Genomic DNA, 12,104 nt, shown 5'->3' with positions numbered 1-12,104 from the left:
TGACATCATAGTAAGAAACGGTTTTTTTTTTTTTTCTGTAAATATCGGCAGCAAAATTCTCGTGAGATTTTGAAATGTTTCTAGTATTTGTTGACAAAAATTAAATTACAAAAAAAAAACCATTTTAATTAATTCTTATAAAATAAAACTATTTTTAATTAATTTTTATAAAATGAAAGCAATTTTAATTAATTTCATAAAAATAAAAACTAATATTTAAAAATCCAAAATACAATTTCTACAAATATTTACCCAAAAACAGCTAGGTAATTTGTTGCAAATTTTTTCAAAATATTATTGATATTTGTCACATTGGATGGCACTAGGGCTGGTAAATGAACTGAGCACCTCGTGAATTGGCTTGTCATGAGCTAGTTCATGATTGGATCATACAGCTCGCAGCATCTAGTTTAGCTTAAACAAGTCGAGTCCAAGCACAACGCGTTCAGCTTGATTAGGTTCGGGTGAGCTCTTATAGATAGAAAATCTATAATTTTTATGTGAGATATATTTTAAGTGTAATATATAAAGAAAATTATGAAATATATATATATATATATATATATATATATATATATATATATATATATATATATATATATATATATATATATATAAAAGGATGCATAAAAAAAGTACATGTAAAATATGAACTATTAAGTTTAATATAAATTAAGTATAATATAAATAAAATATTCCATGTGTAAATAACATGAAACTGATGCTCGTGGATTTTAAAAAATTGGTCGTCCGGCAGAGAGAGAGAGAGAATACTGTGTAGTTCTTAATCCTTGGCAGCTTAACCAGAACGCACGTTTGTAGGCTGATCGTTGGATTTTATTTAGATCCAACGGCCAGGATCAAGCATATTTAAATATAAAAAAACACCTCGTGCCTTACCCTCTCCCTCTCCCTCTCGTTTCCCACCCGCGCCGTCGCCGGAACCTCGCAGGTCGCCGGACACATCACGCCGGACGCCGCACCGTCGCCGGAACCTCGCAGGTATGCTCTCTGCCTCCCTCCATACTTCTCTCAAAACTCTCGAGCCCTCTCTCTGCAACCCTCTCTTTCCATCTCTCAAAACCCCTCTCTCTCTCCCGCCCTCTCTTTCCATCTATCAAAACCCCTCTTTCCGGTCGAAGATTGTTAGAGAATGAGAAAGGTGGGTTGGTTGTTGGGCGACACAGATGATGAAGATGGTGGTTTTGGGGATGACCATGCGGGAAGACACCCAGATTTGTTACAGGTGTTTCCTTCCTTGGACGATAGACCATCTATTGTGTTTTAAAACAACCTCTTTGCACCCACAGAGTTGGTTCTTTTGGAGATCCTGGACAGTAAAAAATCCTTGATATTGCAGACATACACCTTCTATGACTTTGTAGCAGTCCTAGAACTGATCAAATTCTTGCTCCCATTTTCTGTGTGTTTATGAACCTCCCTCTCCCACCCGCGCAGTCGCCGGAACTTCGCAGGTCTCCGGACACAGCACGCCGGACGCCGCACGGTCGCCAGAACCTCGCGGGTATGCTCTCTGCCTCCCTCCCTCTCTCAAAACTCTCGAGCCCTCTCTCACCCCCTCCCCCCCCCCCCCCCCCCCCCCCCCTCTCTCTCTCGAGCCCTCTCTATACCAGCGGCATGATTTCCAAGAGTCCATGGTAAACATGCTATCATTGGCGATCGCCAAAAACGAACATGGCCATTGATATGATATGGTTGACATTTGTTTCTTTGAAAATCTGCTTCCATCATCACTGTAGTTGTCATTTTTGTAACTGTTCTTGAATTTGAGCAGCAACCTTGTTTAGTTTAGATTCCAGGATGATTGGCTTGTAGTATTATATATGAAAGTGGACTGCTGAGTTGTGAAATGGTTTATTTTCACAGTTAATTGTACTGTTTTTTTAAATAATTAGGAAGTATTTGCGGGAATTCTGTTATTTGTTGTTTAAACAACATCAAAACTTTACAAATTAAAAATGTGGAAAACAGGAACAAGTTTTAGACTATAGGCTTTGCCCCCCTAGAGCTCCTTGCTATTTTAGAGCAGAACTTTGATTTGTTTACTGGATAGGGTATGGTGAAAGTAGGCTTTGATAATTGTAAGAAACATGGAGCTGCTTCACGAGAGTGATCTTTTAGCGCCTCTAATATGCTTGCATGACAAATTTTCCTTTGGTGATTGTTGTGTAAGCGATATTGAGCACCTAAGTTTTAGAAGTGTTCACGAGATATTTCAAATTAATTCTTGCACCTTTTCAATGATGATATGTTTACTGTTTACCCTCAGAAGTGAATTGAGTTGTTTAATGTGAGGTCATCTACCTTGTACGTGATTTGCTTAGCAAACTCCTTGTTGGTTTCTACTGTGTTACAGGAAGGAAGCTAATTATTCACCACGAACTAGTGAGATTGTTGAAATTAGATCTGATACAAGACACCTGAAACATTGTTTGTTAACATAATTATAGTAGTCCTGATTGTAGTAAAACAATTTTAGTCAGCTATCTGTTTCAAGGGCCACATGTATGCCTTATTTAATTTTTCTGCTTTACCAATTAGCATCTTTTTCATCTTAAGGTCATATTATCTTCACTGTTGAACATGCATCAGCTGTACTAGCTGTTTGGTTTTGTAATTCAGACATTGGCCATTGATCATGCAGGTCTACTGGAAGAGTTATTATAAGAATCTTCTTCTATTAGCTTACCAAAGTTTTGGTGTCGTATATGGTGATAGGTACTTATGGTGTAGGTTGTTGTTTGTTTATCCTGTTTTTTACACATTTAATCATGTTAATATTCCTTCATTAGAGATCAAGTATCTAAGGTCGATTTTCATTGCAACTTCCATGCGCAGAGTATCAAAGAAAAGCTTATTGATTCAATTAAGCTTTTACAAATGAAGGAATATTAGCTCCTCATCCTGTACAGAATGAAACAACAGCAAACCAGATTTTACGCAGGGGTTACAATTAGACAAAAAACTTTTGTGAAAAAGTTCAACAATGTTTCAGGATAAGGATGCATAACTACAGCTCCCTTCTGATAAGGCTTTAATCCACTACTGCCAATATTTATTGGATATAGTTAGGGAAATCTCCCTTCCCTGGCATTGTGGAATTTCACCTAACCACTCCATGACAAAAAATGCAAGGAATAACCTTTCTGAAGGGCACCTGATAAACTCCTGTTCTGATGATTTTTTCCCTCTTTAGACCTGGGGACATACAAAACCCAAGTGCTTACTCGTAGAAGTGCAGTCACCACCTGAAGATCCAGTTTGACTTCTGCTGGCAGTATAATTCCAAACCTAGTCCAGCATTTTACCTTCTCCTTAACTTCCGATGGCCATTTCAATTCGAGGAAGGTTTCCTCACAACATCTCCAGACTTCCCTTCTTACTCCACTTACCAAGTCGCACAGCAGTATGTGCAATTCCAGCAAATAAATACAGCAGGTAAATTAAATAATAAGATCAAATAAATACATAATATGGACTGGTCAAATTCCAGCAAAATTAAGTTCTTTAAAGCAGGATAAAGAGCAACTCCAGTGTGATTGTATACAGGATAAAGAGCAAATAAAGTTCATAAAATGGCTTCTTTAGCTTTGTATACTAAAGTTGCTAATTTTTTAATCACAAGCTCAACTTCGTCCAGTGTGATTGGGGCTTCTCCATAAATGAAAGAGTTATTTGATCTGCCAATTGCCATGAAAACGAAGTGGCACTCCACATTTCTTCTGTGAGATTCATGGTTCCACGGGAAACAACGTGAGTCCTCTCATCCATCTACATGCAACAAAAGTTTGCATAATTAAGGTTTTACCTTTTTTAAGTGAGTAGTGAACCACGGTAACCAAGAAGCTAGAAGCTCTTTGTAAATGAAAAAGAGATAAAGAAAAAGAAAAATGTTTTTGTTTTTAAAGGACATGAAATGAATACTATGAATTATTAGTGCAGATGAAACATCTCAAAGTCATTTAATGATTTTCGCAAAGGCATAACACACAAAATGACAAATAGGGAGGTGTACATAACCAAAGAAATGCTTCACTAACCCATAGAGGAATATTTTTGATGCATCTTGACAAATATGGACTATTGACTTTTAGATTCTTTTAGGACTTGTATAATCTTAAAAATCTTCCTCAACTTAATAGATATTTTCTACTAAAAGAAGACTATCGACCTCACATTTACAGGGTCTGATTTACAAAACATGTAGCAAAACAAGTTTTGTCACACTTTATGGATGCAAAAAAAAATCCACTTATATAGAAGTAAATTTAATAAAATTAAATTACACTAAAAAACTGTCCAAGCAAATGCAAATTTAAAGGAAACGTTCCAATCAGACAACTAACAAAATGGAAATTTAATGTAAGTCTGTAAATATACCTTACTATGATGCAATATCATTTCTATTGTACATTATGGATGTCCACCTTCATGCATGTTGACCTTGTTCATTTGATGCATTCAACATAAAAAAAAGGTCATTCAACAAGAGAAAACCTTGGTTCATAAGTAAAGTTAGAATGATTTAAAATCTATAATTTATGACCTGTTTTTTAAATGTCAGACAATTCCTTTTATCATGCTTTGTCTCCTTATAAATATGACATAGTCTTTACTAGCAACAACATCCTTAGAAGTCTTTCTACAAAAAAATGTACAAACTAAATCAATTATCATTATAAAATATAAAATTTCTATCTAAATTAACTTGCATTCACATATAATAACAACAAATCATCATATAAAAAATTAAAAAATAGCAACAAATAAATTAGCAATTTATTACCTTGAGTTTATGTTGAGGTCGCACTTATGTTCATTATGATTTTGTGAACCACAAGTTGAACATTTCCTAGCATGCTTACTTTGATGGATTCCTGTTGTGATTCTTTTACTACATCCTTTAGCACAACACCTTCATGCTTTCACCTTTGCTGTATATGTTTTCATCATTAACACTAACATTCTCACCACTAACAAGATTTCATTCTTAATTTGGGCAAAGTTTTCTGCTACCTTGTCCAAGGGATCTGAGAAATAGTTATAACCATTATCACACTCCATTGCATCATTTATACATTTGTTTGTCTTTAACAAAAGCGCATGTTTTTCATAATTGCGGATGGTTCACTCGATACTCGTGAACAACCTAATTGATCTATTGTACCACACTTTGCATCCCCGATCCATCTTTTTAGGATGTACTTAGAAGGTAGTTCACGAATACATTCCATGTTAAAAATTCTAAACATGTGATAACCTACAATGCCTGATGATTCCCACAAGCGACATTGACATCTTAGTTCTTGTGTGCTTTCCTCATATGTAACGATGTACTCTTAGTCAATAACATGAGATTTCACCTCATCTTTTATCTCCCATATCACTTTATATGTTTTAACATCAACTACACTTTCAAGATTTGCAAAACAACCATGCACTCTCAAATATTTATCCTTCATCTTCAAAAATATTATTGGAGTGAAGAATGTTCGTAGCTGAGACTCCATTCTAGTATATGTCTGAATGGGTGGATTTCCTTGTATAATTCGAAAGTCATATTTTTTTTTGCGGTGATGTCTTTTCAGTGCAATATCATACCTTTCTACAAACAAGCTCAATGGAGTATGTCCATCAAGCCACTTCTTAAATAAGTTATTCATACTCTCGTTGCATTGAGATGTAGACATTCTTGCCATAAATATATCATTGCAATATGTTGAAGCCCATAAAGTGTGGTCTTCCTAAAGATCCATAATTCACTTACCACAACCTATTGAATGTATCTAAAAATACCTCTTTTATTGATGTCAACATTGTTAAAATACAGTTTGCGTATGAATCTGGATCCAGATCCATACGCATGTTAAATGAAACACATGCTCATATAACCTCATTAATGGCATTCTTGTAATATCATTGTACATGTTTTTACTTTATAATGTTTAGGGTTTTGGAGGTCGAGCAACAGAGTGCCGCCCCAACCATTGTGTATTTCTCTCTCTCTCTCTCTCTCTCTCCCTGTTTCCTGTGGAAGCTGTACCAGATATCAAATCTGATATGGTATCAAAGCCTTAGTCATCCTCTGCGTGAAGAAGTTCTGAATCAGCAGATCGTGAACAGCGTGCTCGATCCTCCTCCATGGTTTCAGCGTGAACAACGTGTTCATCGAAAACAGCGTGAACAACAGATCTTGAACAACAGATCGTGAACAGCAGCACTGCGTGAACAGCAGATCGTGAACAACACTGTTTGATGTCTCATCTTCTAAAATCTCATCTTCTGAAACCCCTGATCAGCGTGAACAACAACCTTTGAAATCTCATCCTCTGAAATCTCATCTTCTGAAAGTTGGTACCTTTCTTTTTCCTTTCAGCGTGAACAACGTGCTCATCGATGCTTTCTTTTCTGTTACTCATTTTTTTTGTTATTCTTGTTCATTTTTGTTATTCTCGTTCATTTTATCGTCTGTGTTGGTTCCATTTTTTCCTAAACATCACCGACTGCTGTTCCCTTTTTTATTTCAAACCAGTTTTTGATTCCACAAGTTTCCTTTCCTTTCCTTCATTGCTGCTTTAGTGTTCTTTGTGCAGCACTTTTGGTAGTACAGGTATATTTCAAACCAGTTTTTGATTCCACAAGTTTCTTTTCCTTTCCTTCATTGCTGCTTTAGTGTTCTTTGTGCAGCACTTTTGGTAGTACAAGTATATGCCTTATTACAGTTTTACTGATTGATTAAGTGATCTCAAATCTGTTTATTTCTTTTCATTTATCTTGTTTGCTTATTCATTATTCCACTGATATGGATTACTCTCCGTCTTCGTCATTCGGTCCCTCTGCCAATTTCTTGAGTCAGCTCGTTACAGAAAAACTTACTCATTCTAATTTTTTGACCTGGAAGAGGCAAATCCTTCCTTTTATACGGAGTCAGGATCTCGATGAACATTTGGATGGTTTAGTTCCTATACCACCACGACTTATTTTGCAGGAAACCAAGGATGAGAAGGGTGACACAATTACCATTTCCATTAAGAATCCAGAGTATACAGCTTGAAGGAAGCGGGATTAGTCTTTGGTTGCTTATATTACGTCAACACTCTCTCAAGAAGTGTTGGTTACTCTTTCAAATGATTGCACTGCGGCAGATTTGTGGAGTAAGCTGTCTCAGACATACTCCTAGATATCAGAAGCCCGAGTTATGTACTTAAAAAATGAATTTCAAAGTTTGAAGAAAGACTCCATGACAATTATGGAATGCATAAGCCGCTTGAAGAGTATTACTGATCAATTGGCTGTTGTTGGAAGTGTTATTGCAGATAAAGATAAAGTTCAACAACTTCTCAATGGATTGGGTCCTGATTTTGACATGTTTACCACAACTTTATCATGCCTTCCTCACTTGCCCACTTTTGACGACCTCCAAGCGAAACTTCTCCAGCATGAGATGATTATGAAGCAAAGGGCAGAAGGAAATGAATCAGCTCGTCCTCATTCAGTTTTGGCCATGGACACTTCTGTAGGTTTTGGACGAGGGAATGAAGGGCATCAAGGAGGCAGAGGCCGCAGAAGTTTTGGGCATGGAGGACGTGGTATCTTGCCTACACCTAATATTTCAGGGGTTTTTAATACAGGGAATCAGAGGAGAGTGCCCACTTGTTTCTTATGTAACAAAAGTGGACATGTGAAAGCTGATTGTTGGTTCAATCTATAGAATAGAGGAAAAATAAACAAAATTGAGAATAAATCAGCTACTGCTGTGGACACAAAAGTGCCATCCACAGATGTGCAACAACTTTTGTTATAAACATTGTCACAAATGACGATCAAGCAAAATGAACAAGGCGAATGATATGTTGATTCAAGTGCCGCCACACATGTTACGGGTAATGCGGGTAAGTTATCTCACTTATTGCCTTATTTTGAAAAAGGTAGTATAGTTACGGGAGATGGAACTTATCACTCCATTAGTCATACTGGCAATGCACATATCCCTATGTCAAAGTCCTCACTTCACTTGTCCAATGTCCTTCTTGCTCCTAATATTAAAAAGAACATTGTTTCTTTAGCTAAACTTGTTGACGATATGAATTCTTCCGTCGAATTTACTCCCTTTTCTGTTTATGTTAAGGATCTACGAACGAAGGAGACGTTCGCTAAGGGGGAGCGACAAGGAAACATGTACGTCTTCAAGGAGATTCCTTCAGTGTCTTCGCCCTCAGTCCCAGTCCTCCAGTTGAAGTCGTCCAAGCATTCTTCAGTGTCTTCGCCTTCAGAGTCTTTGTTTTTTCCTTCATTGGAAGTTTTTAATTCATCTCATTGTAATAAGCCAGATATTTGGCATAGTCGTTTGGGACATTGTAGTCGAGGTTTCGTTGAAAATCTTCTATCTGATGGTCTCCTTCCAGAGTCTAGTTTATGTTCATTTTCTGATAATAATAATAAATGTTCTTCATGCGAACTCTGCAAAAGCCATGTCCTTCCTTTTCATATTATAAATAAAAGAGCTTCAAAGCCATTTGAGATTATTTGTTCCGATGTTTGGGGACCCACACCTATTCCTTCTCTTTCTGGCAGTCATTACTATGTTGTCTTTATTGATTCCTATTCCCGTTATACTTGGATATATTTCTTAAAACACAAGCATGAAGTTTTTCAAATATTTCGGGAGTTCCATTCGATGGTCAAAACAAAGTTTGCTTGTGATATTGTGCATTTACAATGTGATGGTGGAGAAGAGTATTCATCGAACGAGTTTATTGCCTTTCTTCGGGATAAAGGAATAAGTCGACATGTTTCTTGCCCTCATACTCCTCAACAAAATGGGGTTGCGGAGAGGAAACACAGGCATATTGTCGAGAGCGCGATGAGCATGTTACATGATAGCAATGTGCCCGTTAGTCTCTGGACAGAAGTTTTTCACACATCTGTTCATATCATAAATCGTCTTCCTATGACACTTTTGGATCAGAAATCTCCCTATTATACTTTATTTGGGCAACATCCCTCTTACGATGAGCTGCGTGTTTTTGGTTGTGTATGTTATGTACATATTGACTCATCTCTGCGAAATAAGTTTCAGGACAAGGCTGTCAAGTGCAGATTTGTTGGGTATACAGATGAATACAAAGGTTATCGATGCTATGACCCTACTACAAAACGTATTAGGACTTCCAGAAATGTTTTTGACGAACAAAATTTTCAGGCCAATGACTCTGCAGCGTTGCCACCTCGAGAATTAGAAGTATATGATCCATGGATGAGTGCAGATCTTTTTGCTAATACAGGAGAAACATGTCAAACAAATTGTCCTTCCTTCGGCTTGAGTAGGGAGTTGAATGACTCACAAATACATGTTGAATTATCTCCAGTTGAGCCACCCCCAGTAGAACGTTTCTCTGGACAGATATACACTAGACGGGACAAAAATACAGAGCCGAGGAATGTGGAAAGCATCGCCAATGATTCAGCTCAAAGGCCGTCACGCATTAAGCATCCTATTCAACGATGGGTGAGTTATGAGACCTTCTCCCTTGATTTCCAGTTGTTTATGTCTCAGCTCACAAAACAACATGAACCCACTTGTTTCAATCAAGCTCTTCAATCCCGTCATTGGACTAAAGCTATGAATGAAGAAATGGAAGCTCTTCATGAATGCCAGACTTGGGAAATAGTCCCTCGGCTTGAAGGAAAGAATGTAGTTGGCTCAAAATGGGTTTATAAAATAAAGTATAAGCCTGAAGGAAGTATTGACAGATATAAGGCACGACTTGTTGCACGAGGATTTACACAACAATATGGTGAAGACTACGATGAAACTTTTAGTCCGGTAGTCAAAATAGGTACTATTCGTATCATCATATCCCTAGCAGTCGATCAAGGTTGGAGCCTTATCCAAATGGATGTTAAAAATGCTTTTTTTCATGGAACTTTAAAGGAAGAAGTGTATATGGAGCAACCACTTGGTTATGCCGAGAAGGATCCTACTGCCTGGGTGTGCAAACTAAGGAAATCTCTGTATGGGTTGAAACAGGCGTCCCGTTCCTGGTTTGAAAGTTTCTCTATGCAAATTCAGAGTTATGGTTTTAGAAGATGCTCTCTGGATCACTCACTCTTTATTTTCCAAAAGGCAAACATTGTTATACTTCTTCTTATATATGTTGATGACATTGTGATCACTTGAAGCTCAGATAATCATGTGCAAGACGTGAAACGTTTTTAATGAAAACTTTCAAGATGAAAGATTTAGGGGAGTTGCAGTACTTTCTTGGTATGGAAGTTGACAGACAACAAGACACATTGACACTCATGCAACAAAAATACACTCTTGACCTTCTGGAAAGAGCCGGGATGACGAATTGCAAAGCAGTCATCACTCCTAGTGTATTACATCAAAGGCTGAGCTCCAAAGATGGTCATCTTTGTGTCAACTCTACAACGTATAGAAGTCTTGTGGGGATGTTACAATACTTGACCTTTACCAGACCTGATATAGTTTATGCTGTCAATCAGGTATCCCAGTTTATGCATGCTCCAACGGAGGGTCATATGGAAGCTGTGAAGCGCATTCTACGCTATTTAAAAGGAACTATAAGAGACAAACTTGTTTATCGTAAGAACGATAATCTGCATAGAGGAATTGAACTCATCACTTATACAGACGCAGATTGGGCAGGGGATCCAGATGAGAGACGATCTGTCTCTGGATATTGTGTATATATTGGGCACAATTTAGTGTCCTGGAGCAGCAGAAAACAAAAGGCAGTGGCACGATCAAGTACAGAGGCTGAATACAGATCGATGGCTGCAGGCACGGCAGAAGCCACATGGATTAGATACTTATTGAGTGATCTTGGGGAGACAATTATTCGATCATTTCTTTTATGTGACAATCAAAGCGCAATAAACATTGCATGTAATCCTATCCAGCATAGCAGAACGAAGCACATTGAGATTGATCAACATTTTATACGGCAGAAAGTCGAGATGAAGGAGATAGAACTACGTCATGTTCGAACAGAAGATCAAGTGGCAGACCTGTTTACCAAGGGATTAACAAGACGTCAATTTTGGCTATTGAAGAGCAAGTTGTGCATGCTCCAAAATCACGTACAACTTGAGGGAGGGTGTTAAAATACAGTTTGCGTATGGATCTGGATCCAGATCCATACACATGTTAAATGAAACACATGCTCATATAACCTCATTAATGGCATTATTGTAATATCATTGTACATGTTTTTACTTTATAATGTTTAGGGTTTTGGAGGTCGAGCAACAGAGTGTCGCCCCAGCCATTGTGTCTCTCTCTCTCTCTCCCTGTTTCCTGTGGAAGCTGTACCAGATATCAAATCTGATAAACATTGCTTGATCTAAATCAGTGATAATCGAGACCGGAGGTCGGCCAACCGTTGTGTGCAACCATTCTTGAAAAATCCAAACAAAGGTTTCTTTTTTTTGTCTATAAGCATTGCACATCCAAACATGATCGATTGATTGTGATGGTTAATTCTAATGAATATGGCAAACAACATCAGATAAATATTTTTTTATATGTTGTGTCAAGTGCAGTTACGTCTCCGTAATAATACTAGTCTTCACGCGATCTAGCATCAGCCTAAAAACAATTGATGATATCTCCATTGTCATCAAACTAAATAACATAGTAGAAATGTGTATTTTCTTCCTTTTTTTTCATAAATTATTGCAATGTAATTTGACAATCTTTGCAATAATATTTTTTATTCTCCTTTCGAATATGCACCCTAAGTTGTTCCTCAATGACTAAGAGATGTATCACTTGAGAAGCTTTCATTACCAGACTCAATCCATGTATTTATCACTTTTTTTTGAGACGTATTGATTCTTTTTGCCGACTTGTGCGTACTTATTTTAGATGAAGAATGCAATACATGATTTTGTCCCAATCGAACATTAAGAATAACCCACTCATTTTTATTTTGACATAATTCAATGATCAATCTTGCTTTACAGCCACATCTCTTAATAACCCTTTTCTTCTTTAACTCTCTTGTTGGTTTCTTAAAGCCTTCCTTTGTGCATGGAAATTGTTTCCAAACAACTAC

General features: G+C 37.2%; 1 protein-coding gene across 1 annotated transcript in view; it reads left to right on the top strand.

Moving 5' to 3' along the window:
• Positions 1-918: 918 nt before the first annotated feature.
• LOC149847150 (uncharacterized) overlaps positions 919-12,104 on the top strand; it is a 45,484-nt gene continuing 34,298 nt past the window's right edge. Inside the window, exons 1-2 of the mRNA XM_089996845.1 lie at positions 919-1,002; positions 1,459-1,525. The gene's annotated coding sequence lies outside the window, so the exon portion shown is untranslated. The remainder of the gene's footprint in view (positions 1,003-1,458; positions 1,526-12,104) is intronic.

This window comes from Nuphar pumila, chromosome 2, assembly GCF_984573655.1.
Source record: "Nuphar pumila chromosome 2, dmNupPumi1.hap1.1, whole genome shotgun sequence".
In the NCBI taxonomy this organism is placed as follows: domain Eukaryota; kingdom Viridiplantae; phylum Streptophyta; class Magnoliopsida; order Nymphaeales; family Nymphaeaceae; genus Nuphar; species Nuphar pumila.
The sequence above is the reverse complement of the archived record's forward strand: the minus strand, read 5'-3'. Positions and strand labels throughout refer to the sequence as shown.